The 17,848-nt window shown below is 43.3% G+C and overlaps 1 protein-coding gene across 16 annotated transcripts in view; it reads left to right on the top strand.

The window, feature by feature from the left end:
• The window catches only part of PAK1 (p21 (RAC1) activated kinase 1), a 147,676-nt gene that overhangs the window by 35,966 nt on the left and 93,862 nt on the right, over nucleotides 1-17,848 (top strand). For 2 of the 16 annotated variants that reach the window (XM_064409775.1, XM_064409777.1), the window contains exon 2: nucleotides 16,960-17,037. The exons of 9 other annotated variants lie outside the window; for them this stretch is intronic. The gene's annotated coding sequence lies outside the window, so the exon portion shown is untranslated. Of the gene's footprint in view, nucleotides 1-6,213; nucleotides 6,394-16,959; nucleotides 17,038-17,848 lie in introns of those variants that run through there. 5 more of the 16 variants (XM_064409782.1, XM_064409778.1, XM_064409790.1 and 2 more) reach the window with 5 other exon arrangements.

The raw sequence follows: 17,848 nt of genomic DNA on the forward strand, positions 1-17,848 counted from the left end.
TAGGTAAATAATCTGAAATCCAAGATGATGAGCATGCCTGATCTCTGTGCTCTGAATCTCCTTTCTCATTAATTCATGTGCTTTCCTTCCATGATGGGGCTCTTGTGAGTGTTTTTTCTTTTTATTGGGGTATTAATGGGGTGAGCAGGGAAAGGGTTCTCTGTAAACATAACTTGTGCTAGTTTCAGCATAAAAACTCTCTCAGTGAGGGCTCTAAATTGCTAATGAATTAACAACAAATTTTGGAGGAGAGTGTGATTGACTTAAGATTCTTCTCAACTAGCATATGAGAAGCTTGAGCTTTGCTTTTCTTCTCAAAACCAGTTTGCACTCCCCTCCTCCCCCAAACTATAAAGCAAGGATGTGGTCATTGGCAGCTGTTTACCTTTTGATGTGGTCAACTCAAAATTAACATTAAAAGTATAATTCTGAAGTTGAATTTTCTTGGAGACTGAGTGCATGATGAAAGGACAGGAGGGATCTCTCTCCACCTGCTGGGAGTGTGCTCTTTGCTTGAGTTTCTTGGGAGCTGAGATCGGAGGATGAAGCTTGACACAGCTGAGCTCATTGTGGCACACAGCCATCCAAAGGCAAGGGTGCTTTTCCCTTTCAGCACTTGGCTGTGAGCTGACCTGGCAGGAAACTTTGCAAAGCAGTATGAGTGACTGTAGCTGTGGTGTAGTATTAAAGATCACAGAGCTGCCTGCAGGTCTGAGTGCTGGAAGCAAGGTCTGTGAGACATACATACAGTGAGATCTAGTGGCCCCTCAGAACTGACGCTCAAGTAAGTGCCTTTTTATTCTGCTGTTGTGATACCTGCTGTATACAGCTTTTTAGTTTGCTTATTTTGTTCCTACATCCCTCTGTCCCCAAGCTCTCTGAACCTCTAGCACCTGCCCAGTCAGCTCCTGCAGGACCTGCTTATGCTGAAGAACTGAAAGTCCTTAGTGTAGAATGGATTTTATAGAAACATAGAATTGCTTGGCTTGAAATGACCTTAAAGATCACCTAGTTTCAACCCCCCTGCCATAGGCAAGGAATCTTCTACTAGAGCAGATTACTCAAAATTCCATCCAGCCTGGTCTGGAACACTTCCAGGGATGGGGCATCCGCAGCTTCTCTGGGCAACCTGTGCCAGTGCCTCACCACTTTTCTATAAAAGAATTTCTTCCTAATATCAAACCTAAACCCACCCTCCTTCAGCTTAAGCCCACCCCCCACCTTGCCCTGTCACTCCATGCCCTTGTAAAAAGTCCCTCTCTAACCTTCTTGTAGCCCACTTTAGGCACTGGAAGGGGCTTTAAGGTGTCCCTGGAGCCTTTTCTTCTCCAGGCTGAACAGCCCCAACTTTCTCAGCCTTTTGATTTTGACTCTTCTCCAGCTGGTTCTCTGTCTTTAATAAATGTCTTTGTGGGAAAGACCCTGACAAAATATCCTGACTGGATCATGTATTTCTCCCCATCCTGTTATTCTGTTGCTCTGAATCCTGCTTTGGTGCCGTATGGAGGAATAATTCTTGTAATCCCTGCCATGCTGTAGAACTTCTGTGCTTGGCCTAGTGGGTTCATTTGTTAGTGTAGCAGAGCACTTTTGGGATTTTCCCATCACCTATCTGGATAATGTCTTGTGCTGTGTAAGTGTTCTATGTATTCTTGAGAAGTTTTTCAGAATTGAGAGAATAATTATAAGCTGGGCCCAAACTTCTTCTGGTGTTCAGCTGGAACTATATTTTTATTCTGAGACAGAATTAAGTTGCTAATGCTGCAGCCAGTCTCACAAAATTAAATAAGTCTACTGTTCCCCTTCTATCTTGTAGTCTTCCACTTCATAGCCAAAGTGCTATAGTGTAGGAGTTGTACAAATGTTTGATGGCTTTTTCATGGAGGTGCTGTGATTCTTTGTCACCTTCTACCTAAACACTGCCAGTAAAGGCTCACAGTGAACATAAAACTGTGCTGGAGAAATAATACGCTTAGTTCTGTTATATAGGTGTAAAGGGCAAACAGGGAAGCAGCAGGCACAGGAGGAGTGGGAAAACACATTTCTGATATAGCATAATGTCATTTTATCTCTGAATACCCTACAATATATACAGAAAGACTTCAACAACATCTGTGCCTCAGAATTCATAGCCAAGATGAAAACAAAGCTTTCATCTGGCGGGAACTGTGTAGCAGGTATTTGGTAAGATCTGCCTGGCATGAAAGAGCAAAAGCCAAAACTTGTGGAGGGCTTTTTCCTTTTGTTTCCTTTTTCTTGTCTTTTCCCCTACCTTGCTTCTTTTTCTTTTCCTTTTTTTTTTTCTTTTTCTTCTCCCTAACCAGGAGGCATAACTCTGTCAGTAGCCTGTGTGTTTCAATGGGAACATTCAGGGACTGTCTTAGCAGCACTTGTGAGCCTAACCTTGAGAACAAAAGTAGTGTTTCATGTGGTTACGTACTAAAAGATGTGGGTAGGCATCTAGTGGGAATCCAGAAAGCGCGTGGGCGCTTGATTCCCTCAGAAACTGTTGGGATTTGGCACCTAAGCTGGTAAAGTACTTTAAAAAACTCTTAAATATCTTTCTGAAAATTGGGTCTGATGTTGCTAATCAGTGTGAAGGATTTTTTTATTGTGATGTAATGGTGGCTTTGATCGTTGTTACTTTCTAGTAGATAAAGAGAAGGAAGTTGAAAGAAAGCAACAGAAGTGACTTTGGGATTGGAGGGATTGACGCAAGAGGAAGATAAAAGCTATATACTTGTGTAGTTTTTATAAAATGAGTGGGAGGGCAGGACTGCTATGGGCTTCTGAAGGGTATAAATGCCAAGGAATGGAGGGTGTGGAAGAAAGAAACTGAATCTCTACTCTGCAAGTGCTTGTGCAGGCAGGTAGCCTCACACACAGCCTCATTCAAAAGGAAAATTTTCATAGAACCTTGTGAGTGTCACAGGGATGTGCCGCTGAGGAACAGAAACAAAGGGGTGGCTGCAAGGAAGGTACCTGCTTTAGTACTTCAGTCAGGGTAAACCACTAAAATCTGCAGTTGTTTGCATCTCAGACTGGTTGGCATCTATAAATGTCATCACATCACACAAAAGCTGCTTCCCATTTGTGCTGGCCTTCTCAGACAGGAGAAGCTTTAGGAAACTCTGCTTTAGGCCTTTATAGCTCCTGTCCTAAACTTGGATTGTTAGGCAGGGTGGAGATCCAAGCACTTACAGCTGGCTGCCATGGTGACACAGTTTAATCTCACTGATCTCTTGTGGTATCTGAAACTTTCACCAGGAGGGAAAAGCAGGGTTACAGCTGCTCCAGGGCTCAGGTTGGTAGGAGGGGGACAGCAGGAAGGTAAAGCAGTCTGTCTTGGGACTGTTCTTCTGAGATGTTAGGACATCTCTTATTATATCCACTAGGACATAAATATTATATTTATGTCTGAGGATATAATCCAATAAGATTTGGGTGTCGTGGGGAGTGCTTGATGTCAAAGGCATAAGCAAGCTACTTGAAGATGATAAAGCATTAGCAGAGAATATCGAGTCTTAACTGCTGGAGGTGTTGGATGTGTCAAGTGCATTTTTCGTAGCTAGTAGATCCATAAACTAATTAGAGATAATTACTAAAGGAAAAATTAGACCAAATAGAGAAATGTTAATAAGTCACCAGAGCTGGATGGCATTCAAGAATCCTGAGGAGCTTGAATGTGAAACTGCAGAACTGCTGGCCAAGCTGTTTAATTTATCACTACAGACAGACAGCCGCTGTGCCAGAGGACTGGGAGCTGCCAGTGTGATTCCCAACTATAAAAAGGGCTCTAGAGGGGATCCTGGGAACAACACAACAAAGTCATGCTACCAGGAATGGAAAGGATCTCTGAATATGTAGAGAAACGTTAACTGTTAGTGGGAAAGTTCGTGTGGCTTCTGAAAATGAAAATCCTGTTTCCCAGTTCCATGAAGTTCTGGGGGGTGTCAATAAGGAAGGGCTGAAGTTTGAATTTGCAGAAAGCTTCTGTCAACACCTTAAGCTCCTGCAAGTTTGGAGGTAAGGCTTTTTTTATGGTTTGAAAGCCACATGGATAATAGGAAGTAAAAAAATTCACATCTTATGATGGAGAGGGAAACATCACTTCAGCAGCAACCACAAAGGCCACCATCCTCATTGGGAAGGTGATGTATGACACCATTTGGCTTTGGTATCAATGCTCAATGCACCCATATCTCGTGGGTGATGTGAAGTTCTGGTCTCCACATCTCTTGCAGAGCACAGTGGCATTTCAGAAAGGGCAATGAAATGGGCTACCTTCCAAAAAGAAGCTAAAATAGTTGAGACTGTTCCATATGGGAAGAAAGGGAGGAACACAGGTTTAAATCGCAAAGTCAGCAGGTAAAGCCATCAGCTCCCATGCTTTTACAACCAGGGAACTTTTGATTAAACACGATGGGCTTTGATTTTAAAATAGAAGACCATACTAGTGCAGTGGAGAATTGGTGACTGTAGCCTCAGAATAGGTAGAATCTGGTGACAGGCTTTCAGGCACTCACCTGTGCAGGGCAAATCCCACTTGTACTTTGCAAGACTCTTGCCTTTGCAAGAATCTCTGCATGACCCTTCCTTTCCCCAGGGCTCTCCTGTGCAGTTTTTCATAGGAAGCAATTATCCAGGTGGCTGGCAAGTGTTTGACACTCCCTTGTGTGCACAATGAGATTTTTTTTTTTTAAATTTTAAGTGACTTATTCCTCATAGATGTAATTTTTTTTTTAATGCTGCCTTCAGCAGGGTGTGCATGTGAACTTTATTTTAATTAAGGGTGAGGAATCTGTTTTACATAACTATATCCCAGATTCTCATGAGAGAGTGAAAACAGCCCTGAGGGATTGATGAAAAGGACAGTGAAATCAGGTTGCCTCACCGATGGAAGGCTTGATTCCAGCCTCTTAGGTTTTCTGTACCTGTGGGACTTGCTCCAAGCTGGTTGACAGCCAGAGGAATTGAACCACTGCAGAGGCACTGCTTCCTCACAGCTTTATTTTGGGCCACTAATTTGTGGTTTCTGGGCAGATGCTGTGGTGGCTGTTGCAGCTCTGCCTGAGGTTGTTGTCCCTGTAGTGGGAGTGGCCAAATGGGATGTGAATCTGCTTCCAAGCCCTTTCAGCCATGTCCTGTTGCTGGCTCAGACAACTTCTGCCGTGGTGCCTGTTGCCAGGGTATTGTATTGCAACATTTGGTTTATCCATCTCCTTGGATCATAACAGGGGTGCCTGTTATGATCAAAATGTGATTCCCACCAGCCAGAGTTGCTAATTTACTAGCAGTAGTATTGGGATTGGGTCAAGATGGTTCTCTGAACCTTTGAGAAAGAAGACAAATGGCGCTGGAAGTCACAAACAAATGCTGTTGGCTAAAATTTGTTCTGGGTTGTAAAACCTGGAAGGGACAGGGAGCTGATGAGTAAAATGTTTCTGTACCATTAAGGAGGGAAAATCCAGGGTGTGCGTGTGGCCTTTTGTTTATTTATTTTTTCCTGTTAAGAAAAAAAATGTGATAAAGGCACTAAAACTCAGCTGTTGCTTGAAGTGTACTGGAAGTGGGGCATACGAATAAAAGATGATCTCCTTCACTGTGCACAAAGAGAAATATGAAAAACAAACCACAAACTCTGTAAAGAGGCTAATGAAGTTTGTGAGTCAAACCTGGCATGTTTTTAGCACCTGCTGCTTGTTTGTGGTGACTGAAGGAAGCACCCCTTTCAGAAAGAAGAGCAAAACTATCTGTAGAATGAGGCTGTTATCAGAACTTCGGTGTTTGAAGAAGCTGAACTGGTGATAGACTGCACACCTGAGACCTTCAGCTTGATTCCTGCTGAATCTGGTGGTAGCTGGCAATTTTTTCTGATGCCAAAAGCCTAGAGAGATTTGGCATGATGCCACTCCATGAGTGCGGTGTTGGTTTTGTTCTATTTCTGCTTCTGCCCCAAGGGCTGGCTGTAGAGAGTGTCTAGAAATATGGCTTCTCTTACCGGAATCTTACATGAATTAAAGGAGGGTTTTGATGCTCAGCTCTTAATGTTTCATTGAAATGGCAGTTCATGCCATTGATCTGAAAAGTGTTTAGAAATTAAAATGGATGGGAATTAACTGGTGATGCTGGGGCTTTGCAGCCCCAGGTGAGCATCTGCCACCAATCTCCTGGGGCAGGAGGAAACATGAGTAAGGAGGTGGGGCAAAGATAGGCCTGTGGGAATAGATGTCCTTCAGCTGTTCAGCAGAGCAGCATAAATGAGTGCACTTTAGAGAGAAAGAAAGGAATGTGATGGTCGTGTCACAGCTTGGATGTGCTTTGCTCTGGGGTGAGTTCATAGGTTGGAGCATGTGCTTTGAGTGGAGGGCAACAGGTTCAGCCTGATGTGAGGTAAGTGGGGAACAAGGTCAATGTCAGTCATGGCAGTCTGAGGGGATGTGCTGAAGGCTTTAAGCACCTCAGAGTGCAGAGGCTGTAGAGAAATGTCTGATGGTGAAATGTTTTTCCAGAAAAAGAGGCCTGACCATTTCCTTCATCTTAACAGAACATGAGGAAATGGCCTCAAGATATGCCAGGGGAGGTTTAGATTAGATATTAGGATTTATTTTTTTTTTCACAACGTTATAAATCATTGGAACAGACTGCTTAAGAAAGTGATGGAGTCACCATCCCTGGAAATGTTCAGAAAATGTTTGAATATATCATTTGAGGATATGGTTTAATGGTGAATGTGGTGGTGCTGGGTTGGTAGTTGGGCTTGATGATTTTAAAGGTTTTTTTCCAACCTTAATGACTCTATGATTCTATGACATGAAAATTCCATTCCTGGCATAGGTGGTCAGAACAAGAACACTATAAGGTGTGCCAGCAGCAGTGATGCAAATCTCTGGTTTATGCAACTTGTGCCCTGTAGGGACTAGGGTAAAGTGTTGTAATCACTTGGTAGTTTAAACCGGGAACAAATCTGAGGCTCATTAAGGTGGAAAGGCAAAAGAGGGTGAGCAGTGCCAATATCTCTGATTGGGAAAGTTGCACAGATGATGGTTAAGGGTGGTAGAGCACTGCCAGTTCCTCCTGTTCTCTGAGCTGTTTCCATTCTGAGAGTAGTGCCAGCTGCAGCAGCTTCTGCCTGGCAGCCTGTTCCAGCAGCAGATCCCTGCTCCATGCCTTGCTCAAGTTGCTTGCAAAATTAAGAGGGTTGGAGAGTTGCAAGTGCAGAACCAGAACAGGACAGAAACCTGGAAGATGTATTTCTTCTCTGCTGTACACCTGTGTGACCTTTCTCAACTCACTTCAGCTATGTCTTCATTTTATAGAAGGGCAGTGGAGCTACTGTGCACTTTCAGGTATTCTGTGTTACCTGGCAGAAGTTGTTCTTCCATCCACATTAGTAACGTTTTATCACTGAGTAGTGTTTTATGCATGAATGGTTTTCTGTGCAGTGCTTAGAATTTAGAAAAAGTCCTGAAATTTTATGAGCCTCTTGTACAGGCAGAGCTGGCCAAGGGGGTGGGGGAAGGAGGAGTTGAATGCTTTTCTGGAGAAGCTCTTGTGCATTTTCTCTTCCAAAATAATTTCAGGCTATTTATTTATATCAAACCTTCATTAATTCATTGTACATTGTGAAACAGCAGATAGTGGGTTCTTTTGGAAAGATGTACAGATTAGAAAATACTTCAACACGTAAGCCATAAGCAAGGAAATAAGAACACCCCAAGGAATCGTATGAAGTGTGATGCTTTCTGGGCCTGCTACACAGCAATGGGTGAAGTCATTTTTTGCCCACACAGCTCTCCTAAGCCTGAGTACTTTGAGTTTTACTTTGCTTGCTTTGGCTTCTGAGGCAGCCGGTGTCTGGAGCTGAGGCACTCCAGTGCTTTGCTTAGTGTCCCCAAAAGACCTGCAAACTCAGCCAAGCTTTTGGGCTTGAAAGAGATGAGCTGCCTAGCTTGAATTGCAACTGGGTGCCTCTAGTTCTGGGAGGCTGCAATGACTGCGACCTTTTGAAATCTTGTTCAAACTGTTTTTGTTGCACTCAGACAGGAATGTTGTGTTCTTTGTTCCATCTCCTAAAAGGCAAACTTTTCTGTATAGACTGCTTGTGGCTTTTAGATTTTGATATATATGGGTCAGGGGAGGAAGCAGGCATAGACTGTTGGATGTTTTCAAGCTGCTGAAAAAGTCCTTCTGAGTGCGTGAAGTGGGTTTTAAGATCCCAGCTGGATTTTTGCAAAAAACCTCTGTCTTGATTAGGAAAAGAAATAAGCCTCCAAATGTGGATTGCTTCCAATTTGTGTGCACACAAGCGAGTGGGCTGACTGTTCTCTGAGACAGACCTGTGTGGTAAAGGGTTACATCTTTAATTCTGAACCCCTTCTCCTGCAAGGAAGCGCGCAACATCTCAGCTACCATTACTGAAATGTCATCTTTGCCCAAGCAGAATAAAAATGTGCATTCAGTAGTTAAAATTGAGGCAAAAGTTTGCATTGTGTCTTGGAAGGGCTCTTCTTGATGCCTGTACACCTTTAGGTACATGTCTTCACAGAATCACAGACTGGCTGAGGGAAGGGAGCTCTGAGGTCATCAGGCCCAACCTGCTGTAATCAAGCAAGGCCACCAACAGCCAGTTACCCAGGACTGTGCCCAGATAGCATTTGAATGTCTCCAAGGATGGCGACTCCACCACCTTTCTGGCCAGCCTGTGCCAGTGCTTGATCACCTTCACAGTGAAAAAGTGTTTCCTGATGTTCAGAGGGGCCCTCAATGTTTCAGTTTGTGCCCATGGCCTCTGGCCCCGGGCATCACTGACAAGAGCCTGGTTCTGTCTGCTTTGCATCCTCCCTGCAAGTATTTATAGACACTGATGAGATCCCCCTGAGCCTGTGCTTCTCTTGGCTGAGTACTCCCAGCTCTATCAACCTTTCATCATTAAAGAGATGCTCCCCTCAGCATTTATGCAGCCCTTTGCTGGACTCTCTCTGGTCTGTGTGCCTCATAGAGGAAAGCCCAGAACTGGACCCAGCACTCCAGGTGTGCCTTCACCAGTGCTGAGGAGAGGGGAGGGACCATCTGCCTTGAACCTGCTGGCAACACTTGGCCTAACGTAGCCCAGGATGCCATTTGCCTTCCTGGCTGGAAGGACTCACTGCTAACTCATGCTCAACTTGGTGACCACCAGGACCCCCAGGTCCTTTTCTGCCTGAGTGTTTTCCATCTGGATGATCCTCCTGTAGGTGCCTGTGGTTGTTCCTCCCTGAGTGCAAAACTGTGTTGCTCCTTGTTGAACTTGATGAGGTTCCTGTAGGTGCACCTGTGGTTCCCTGGGTCTTCTGGAACATCAGGATTGACATTTGCCTTCATCTAGTCTATGGTCCCTTCTGCCAGTTGCCATGATTGATCAAAAATTACTGAGCTGGCCTTGCAATCGCATTCTTGGATACATCCTGTTAGGGCCTTTGTACTTATTTAGAGTCTCTATCTGTAGATATGAACAGAAACTTCTAGACAAGGCCTAAGGCTTGGGAATCAAGCTGCTCTTTGGTCCTCCTTTCTTCTCTACTTTCCCTCTCTCTATTTCCTGCTGATCTCAGTCCTCAGCTGCTGCTTGAGGCTCTTTGCTTGCATGACAAGGCTGTTGTGGGTTTGGCTTTAGATTTAAAGCCTTCAGATAATGTGGCTTTAAAACCAGGACACCTCTTTTGCAAAGGTTCTCATGCTGTGTGGGGCTGCTTCTGAGGTGGTGTGTCATTTACATGCACAGTTTGGTGTGTGTCTCCTGTGCAGTGCTTGCTGTTTATTCCTGGCTGAGGAAGGGAATCTGCCACAAGGACTGGCTCTGCAACTTCAGCTCAAACTGCCTTAACTCACACTATTTACTTTGGAAATAAAAGTTTCAATTGCTGCTGATAACCCAGCTGATTGTTATGTTTTACATTTAGCGCAGTTTTTTTAGTTCATTCCTTAATGACTTATGAAAATAATTTTAGAAGACTTAGCATTAATTTTGGAGAAGCTGGCGTATAGGCCTGCGAGGCTAGCAGCAGGTGCTGTAAGTAATCACTCTTCTAAATTAAGCAGCACTTTCTGAGGCAGTAGGTCAATTTCTGGGTAAGCAGCCTGCATAGAGATTCTTGGAATCAGCTGGATCTTGACCCAGCAAGTGACTCAAGGCTTTGTGTAGGTTTAATTGCTTATCTCACTGAAACCTTTCATTTTTAGAGGAAACTGGGGCTGTGCTTGAATGTCTGTTAAAACTGTGTTATGATGTTGAAATCTGTGTCACCTGGCTTTATACTTGTCTTTGTAGCTCATTTTTCACTGCCATTGGAGGTGTGCTTGGAGCATGGGCAGTGTCATGGCTTAACCAGGTCAAGCTGCCTGCAGCCAGGGTATCTATCATAGAATGTTTTGAGTGGGAAGGGACCTCAAAGATCATCTCATTCCAACCTTCTGCCATGGTCATGGAAACCTTTCACTAGACCGTGTTGCTCAAAGCCTCATCCAACCTGGCCTTGAACACTCCCAGGGATAGGATATCCACAGCCTCTCTGGGCCACCTGTGCCAGTGTCTCACCACTCTCACAGTAGAGAATCTCTTCCTAATATCAAATCTAAACCTGCCTTCTGTCATTTTGAAGCCTTTTCCTCTTGTCTTATCACTACATCCCTTGTAAACTGTTACCCTCTGTTTCTTGTAGACAATATATGGGTACTGAAAGACTGCAGTGTTCATGAGTTGCTTATGCTAAAGTCTGTGCTGCTGTGGGTTTCTCTCATTAGTACAAGAGCAAGCCAAGTAGTGCTTGAGAGCTTTGTACTGTTTGTTTCTCCACCTTTGTGTCTGTGAGAGGATTTCTGCAAAAGTTTTTCCTCTGATATCTCTAGTGCAGCTCTCATGGGATCTCTAAGCAGTAACTGTTGACCAGATTGTGCTCAAGTGCTGCCTGTCACTTGTGCATTGTCACAGCTCTGGCCAGCATTGTTCTTGCTCAGGGCTTGGAGATTGCCTGCAGAAGTGTGACCTACTCTTTGTAAATCCACTATTGAGTCTGTGAGGCTGATGGGGTCAGTGGTGTTTGTGACTTCAAAACTTAAATGATTTTTCATAGGCTCTGCAAAACTCTGAGGAAATGGGCAAAATCTTAATTGCTGTTACTACACAGAGTATGGTTTTGGAACCGTTTGTCTAACTTGTGGAGTGGGAAGGTGCCGTTTTTACAAGCTTAAGCTCTCTTTAAAATCTATCTTCCCATGTGAAGATCGTGCCAAAAAGTAATGTGAAAGGTGGAATTTCTGCTTACATGGAATCCCATGTAAAGTGGGATAGAGCAGGAAAAATGTCCTTCTGTAAGGATTCAAGAAAGGAGAGAGTTTCAGATAGGTGGAGAGGAAGAATGGATTTTTGTTGCCTCTGTATGACTGTAGGCTGGGACTTGCCCTATCTTTGGCTTAGAGTTGGTGCTTGCTGTGCTCTGTTGGTTGTTCAACCTAATATCAAACTGGCGCTTGAAATCATATACCTGCTAAAAAGGTCTGAAGCCACTTTTTGCATTCTTTATCTTGATTTTTTGGCTATAGTCAATCATCTTCAGACCAAAATGCTCTTAGGCTTGAAAGTCAGTGTTGGAATACAGCCCTTTCACATTAAAAAAAAATTAATAATCCAAATGACAGACTCCTGAAAGTAGAGCTCAATTCTTGTGAACAATGTTACAGAATGATATGGCTTTTGTAATTTTTTCAGAGGTCTGTAATCCCTTCTCACTTTTTAGGTTAAAAATTTACTGACTTCTTTGCTCTGAAATGTTGAAGAGGAACAGTTTACATGTGCAGAGTGTAACAGATAATATTGTACTTCTTCTCTAGATGTATAAGCAGCTTGTTTTTTTGATAGCTCAGCTTTGCTTGAAAACCTCAATTCTCATGTAGCTCTGAAGGCAAACAGTCCTTTTCAGGTGATATTCTAGTTCTATGGGAATTGGGACTGAAATATTTTTAAAAAGAAATTGTGGAGAGGAAGTCATACACACTGACTCTTCACTCTTTATGGATCTTCGACAGTGGATGCCTTGTGGGTTTAACAGATTATTCAAATGCATGTTGATGCATTCAGATGATCCCGGTATATTCTCTGGGATGCTGTGAGATGTCTGTAAGCTTGGAAATGGAGAGGTGCAATGGGCAAGAGCTGGATGGACAATGAATTGGTGATGGGAGCATAGAAACATGCTGATCATGGACAGGCTTTTCAAAAGGGTCAGAATTTGAACCTCTCTTAAATTCTGTGGGGTGGAAGGCAGGGAAGTCTTCCTACATGAGTTAGCTCTGTGTGGGCCACAGGAATTGAAAGCATCAGGTAAAGAAGAGACTAGATGTTCAAGAGGTGTCTGGAAGGTTGGCTTTCTGAATGGACTGCTGAAAAGAAAGCAGAGGACCAAAATTCTCTGCTCCAGATTTGTAGATTTTTATAGGTAGCTTAAATAGGTAATTTAAGAATGTTGCTTTGTGCCTATCTCAATGACTGCCCTAAACTCAGTCTATCCAAATATTTTTTCCAGGCAGCATGAAGAATTTGTAATGCTTTCTGTTATCAAAAGCAGAGCTTGAAAGAGTCCTGCACCATACCAAATATATGAATGCTGTGTTAAGGAATTTGGACATATTAATAAAAACAACATATTACTCTTCCACTCTCTCCTCTGAAATTAAACGCGTCAAGCAAATTGCTGAAACAGTAGATGGAAACTTGGCAATTATGTTTGTGTGGCAATTTGATTCTGTTCTCCCAAAATACCTCTGGAGAGCATCCAACTGTAGCTCTGCTCTGATCCCAGGACTATCCTGCAGATGCCCTGAGAACAGACATGTAAGCAGCAAGCTCTGGTGGCCTGATCTGTGTAGTTGCTAGAAAGCTTTAAAATCTGGTCTGCTCTCTGACTGCTTTCCATTTGGGAAAGGAACTGATACCATTCCAATTTTAACTCTGGAAGAAGAAGGGAAAATATACAAGCTTCAGAGAAGCAAGTTTTTGTCTAGGCTGTGGAGCCAGCTGGGTGTCTTGTTCTGTCTTGTCAGGCTGCCTTCTCGTTTGGGGCTGTCTCTGAGTGTTTGACAAGTGTATTAACTCTGGGAAAGTAAACCCACTTTTGGTGTGGCAAATGAACCCTGGTCTTCCATGACCATCCTCTGCCACAGCTGTTTCAGCACAGCTTTACTGACCCATAAAAAGTGCACGATCTTCTCTCCCTATCCTTTCCCAGTTATCATGTGAAAAGCCGTCCTCTGTTTTTGCCTTAAAAAGTACTTTTGAAGTGGAAGTTCCCTTTCGTTCCACTGACTATAAAGTGTGCATGATAATTACAGGACAATTGCTGTGTTAGCTGAGATACTGAAGTTTCTGCAGGACAAAACCCTGCTCCAAGCAGCAACAGTTCAGCTTCTCTCACTCAAACCCCAGAGGCCAGGAATGAGGACTTTCCTCAGTTTTATGCTGAGCAGTGACAGTGGTATCTGTGTGGATACAATTTATTGCACTGTAAGTAATAGTTTAGTGGCCTTGCATATCATAAATGCTGTTTCGTGCTGGTGTCTGGTTTTCAATAGTATGGCAGAGAATTACTTAGGCCTTTTAATCTGCATCATTCAAGAAGGCAATATTTTAAAAATGTGATTATGATATCAAGGGTTTGTGAAGTGAAGGGCAGAGAGGCTTTTGCTGCTCCAAAGTTTTCCTGTCTAGAGAATGTAAGTCATAAGCATGACAACTATGGGATTTTTTTTTTTTCTATTTGATTTGGTGGTTTGGTTTTTTTTATTCTTTGAGTCAGGCTTCTTTATTTCTCCTGCATTTGGATCCTCTTAAAAATGACTAGTTTCAGGGAAAAATGCAAGCCTACCACATAACCTGTGGAAGTTTTCTGTCATTTGCTAACTAATTAATGCTTTTAGAGTGGTACCTGTCTTGTTTCTTCAGCAATGTGTCTACTTAGCTGTGCTCTTGCTCCAAAATGAGTCATGTTTCAGTCTCTGAAAGCCCCACTGTCCTTGACTGTCTTTTAAACTTTTTTTTTAATCATTTGTTTGGGTTATTTTCCATTGGTTGCTGCCAGGGAGATGCTGTGGTAATTGAGGAGGCTGTTCCTCTTACCTGTTGTATCCCAGTTGCTGTATTGGTTATTTAAAAGAATATAATCTGACTTGCACCCCAGGTGTTGACTCTGTCTTGTGCAAAGCCCTGGTGCCTCCAGGGATCCAAATAAAGGATCTTTTAAATAATTGGATGCTACAGACCTTATGCTGTTGTCTGTAAAACCAGGGGCTTTGGGCAGGACCCAGACCCCCCATTCAGGGCAGAGATAGTGTACAAAGCCTTTGGCCCCTGGAATACCTGAGTTCCTCAGCTCCCTGCAGGATCAAGGCCAGGATGGGTTGAACAGGGCTCATAGACATGCTTCCCTCAAGAGAAGCCCTCAGCTCTGGCACATACTTCCTGGTCAATATTTGCTCAGTTAAGGGTGGCACAGGGATGGTAAAGTTCATCAGCCAGTGGTAAACTGGTTTCCTGAGCATTAATATCATTAGATTTTGGTTCAAAGGCACTGTGTGGGCAGAAACTGGTCTCAGACTTCAGTGACTCCTGTCTGTAAACCCATCCACCTTGTCCCAGGTCGTGTTGGGAATGGCAGTAGCTATTTTAGGGCAGTTCTGGAGGTATTGGGTGGGAAAAGATAGGGATTTGGGTGCTGGAAAAAAGTTCTAGAAAAGCATCTGAAGGTGGGGGTATTATTGCACAAGTTAAATGATACCCTGCATGCAACTGCTTTGTGGTTGGGGTTGTTTTAAAGTGTGGTTTATTTGGCATTGAATAGCTATCTGAGAGGTGTTTTTAGCCACTGTGCTTTTAAAATCAGCATGCTAAACCCCCTTGGAGTTGTGAGAATATGTGCATATGCAGACTGGTGTTGGTTGAATTCAGTTGTTACAAAACACACCCTTGGAAACCTCATCTGGGATGGTGTTGGCATGTCCCTCACATTTTGCCAGTTTCCAAAAGCTGACAGGTAGTACTGTGTGGGAAGTGTTACAGGGATAAATCCTGAAATCCTAATTTGGGCTAAACTCCCACTCTTTTCAGTGGGTGGCTTGCTGGCATTAAGGCCAAGTACCCCTCAGCTATTACAGATGACCTTTCTGTCCTTTAAAAGTCAAGGAGACTGAGACTTGATGCCTCTCTCTTGTACTAGAGATCAAACTGCAGGATTGCAGCCCTTGAAGTTTGAACATGTGCTGAGATTTGTGAACAAGAAGTTGGTTAACCCAAAACATTTCCAGTAACTGTTCTTTAGATTCTCAGTAGTGCTGGTGAAATGCCAGAGATCTGGAAACAGAAATTACCTGGTGATTTAGAACAGTGCATGAAGAAGGCACTCATTCTGTAGAGGAAACACTGATGTTCTGAAAACTCTACTTTTCATAAATGGAGAATATATAACCCCATTTTTAATGTATTTTAAATTGAAAAATTTTAATTATTTCAAATTACCAGCATAAATTTATTGAATTTTTTTGCTCAGATAACTGATTTTTATTTTTTTAGGAGAATGTTTCTATGAAATCCCTGCAACTTTTGTCAGTATATTGCTTTCCAGCAAAATTGAATTAAATGTATTTTAGAAGTCAAGAGTCTGAAAGTAGGTACCTGAACTTCCTGACTATCACCAAGTGATTGAGATCATAAGTTTTTCTGGCTTCATCTCACTCTATGCAAGAAAGAGGGAAGATGTTGTGTTTGTGTTGGCAGCACTTAAGAAAATCAAACAATATTTCAACAGTAAAAAAGGCCCAAATCCCTTCAGAAAATGTTGCTGTGCAAACCTTAGCTGGCAGAAGGTCTTCCCAGCTGAAGAGCTCCTTTCCTGCACCTCAGTGGAGCATCAAAATTAAAGTCTGACTGAACCCAACTTGATGTCAGCCTCAAATGTTACGCAAGGGCATCCCAAGAACTTGCTCATTTGCGGCTGAGGCTCTGAAGCCCACACTGAATTGTTTTTCTTGCCTGTTTCTCCTTAGGTGGTCACTGCCTATTCATACTTCAAACTCAGGAGGGCTCTTCCATCCCATCACTGGGACTCCAAGGGGGAAGAAGTGTTTTCAAATACTTCCATGCCCCTCTTAACCACTGTGTTCCCCCTCTGGATTGTGTACACAGCTCTGTTTTTCCTTTTTTTCTCTTCCTGAAAATGTTTCTTGTGCTAGCTGAAGTTGCAGAAGCACCTGGAAGAGATTCATCTCATGCTGTGTGCTCTCTTGCTACCTGAATTGCCTTTCCTCTAAAGAAGTGATTGATAGGGGGAGGGATGAGCAGACAAGAAGTACTTTGGCTTTCTCTCCCTCTTGTGCCTCCAAGATCACAAATGAGGTCTGTGAGAACGGGACAAGAGCTGGCATCTCCCAAGTGCTGGAACTGTACTCCACACACTAAAATTCATAATGAGAGTGTTGTGGTACTGATCCCAACTCTTCTGTTGGTTTTCTGCTCAAGATTGTCACAACCACTTTTGTCTTCATCACTAAACCGGGGGCTTGGATGCTGAGGAGTAAAAACATGTTTGATACAAGTAGTCTGAATGATCTTGTGTATCTCTTTCCTTTAAAGCCTCCCTGTCAGTTTGTGTGGCTTGTAATTGCAGAATTGTAGGCTGGCAGGAACCTCTGTGTGGATAATCTAGTCCAATTCCCCACCTAATGTGGTGGCAGCTGAAACAGTCAGCTCAGTGGCATGTCCAGTGGGGTTTGGAGCATGCCCAAGAATAGAAATTCCCATTATCTTCCTGAGCAACCTGTGGTTTTCTGAATCCTGTGCTTTTGTGTCCATCTCCCCTCATTCCCACCCAGAAAAAAGTGTGGTTTTGTTGTGGGGTTTGTTCTTATATTTAAATGGAATTTCCTGTATTTCAGTTTGTGCCCACTGACTCTTGTCCTGTTGCTGGATACCACCAAGAGAGCCTGGTTTCATCTTCTTTACACCTCCATCAGGTATTTATGCACATTGATAAGACTCCTCTGGACTTTTTCTTCTGCAGGCTGAAGAGTCCTAGCTCCTTCAGCCTCTCCTTATATGCCAGATACTCCAGTCCCTTAATTGTCTTTGTGGACCTTTGCTAGACTCTCAGCAGTATGTCCACATCTCTGTTGTACTGGGGAGGGAAGGACTTGTCCCAGCACTCCAGATTTGTCTCACCAGCCCTGAGCAGAGGGGAAGGATCCCCTCCCTTGACCTACTGGAAGTTGTTTTTCCTAGTGCAGCCCACATGCTGTTGAACTTTTTTGATACAAATGTGCATTGGAGGCTCATGGCCAACTTGATGTCCACCAGGAATCTCAGGCCTTTCTGTGCTTTTTCTGCTTCCTTTCTGTCTGTTGGCTCCCAGTGTGTGCTCCTGAGCAGCAGGGCTTTGCATTTTCCTTTGTTGAACTGCAAAGGTTGGTGTTGGCCCATTTCTGCAGCCTGTCCACATCCCTCTGAGTGGCAGCAGGCCTGCCTGGTCTGTTAGCCATAGCTTCCAATACTGTATCATCTTCAAACTTCCTGAAAGTGGATTCTCTGCTGCCACCCATAATCTTTCCTTTATAAAGAATTTAGAGCCCTGGGCGAAGTGTTTAATGAATCAAATCTCTCAACAGTTCTAGAAAGTACATTGCTGTTCACTTGGGAAAGTCAGACAGAGATGAGGAAGCTTCATTAGCACTAACAGAACATTAAATGCTGTGCCTTGTAGTAAAGGACTTCATTATTATTATTTAGGACTTTCATTCCTCGACTCTCTGATACTTCATGCAATACCAG

This window comes from Passer domesticus, chromosome 2 (assembly GCF_036417665.1).
Source record: "Passer domesticus isolate bPasDom1 chromosome 2, bPasDom1.hap1, whole genome shotgun sequence".
Taxonomy (NCBI): Eukaryota; Metazoa; Chordata; class Aves; order Passeriformes; family Passeridae; genus Passer; species Passer domesticus.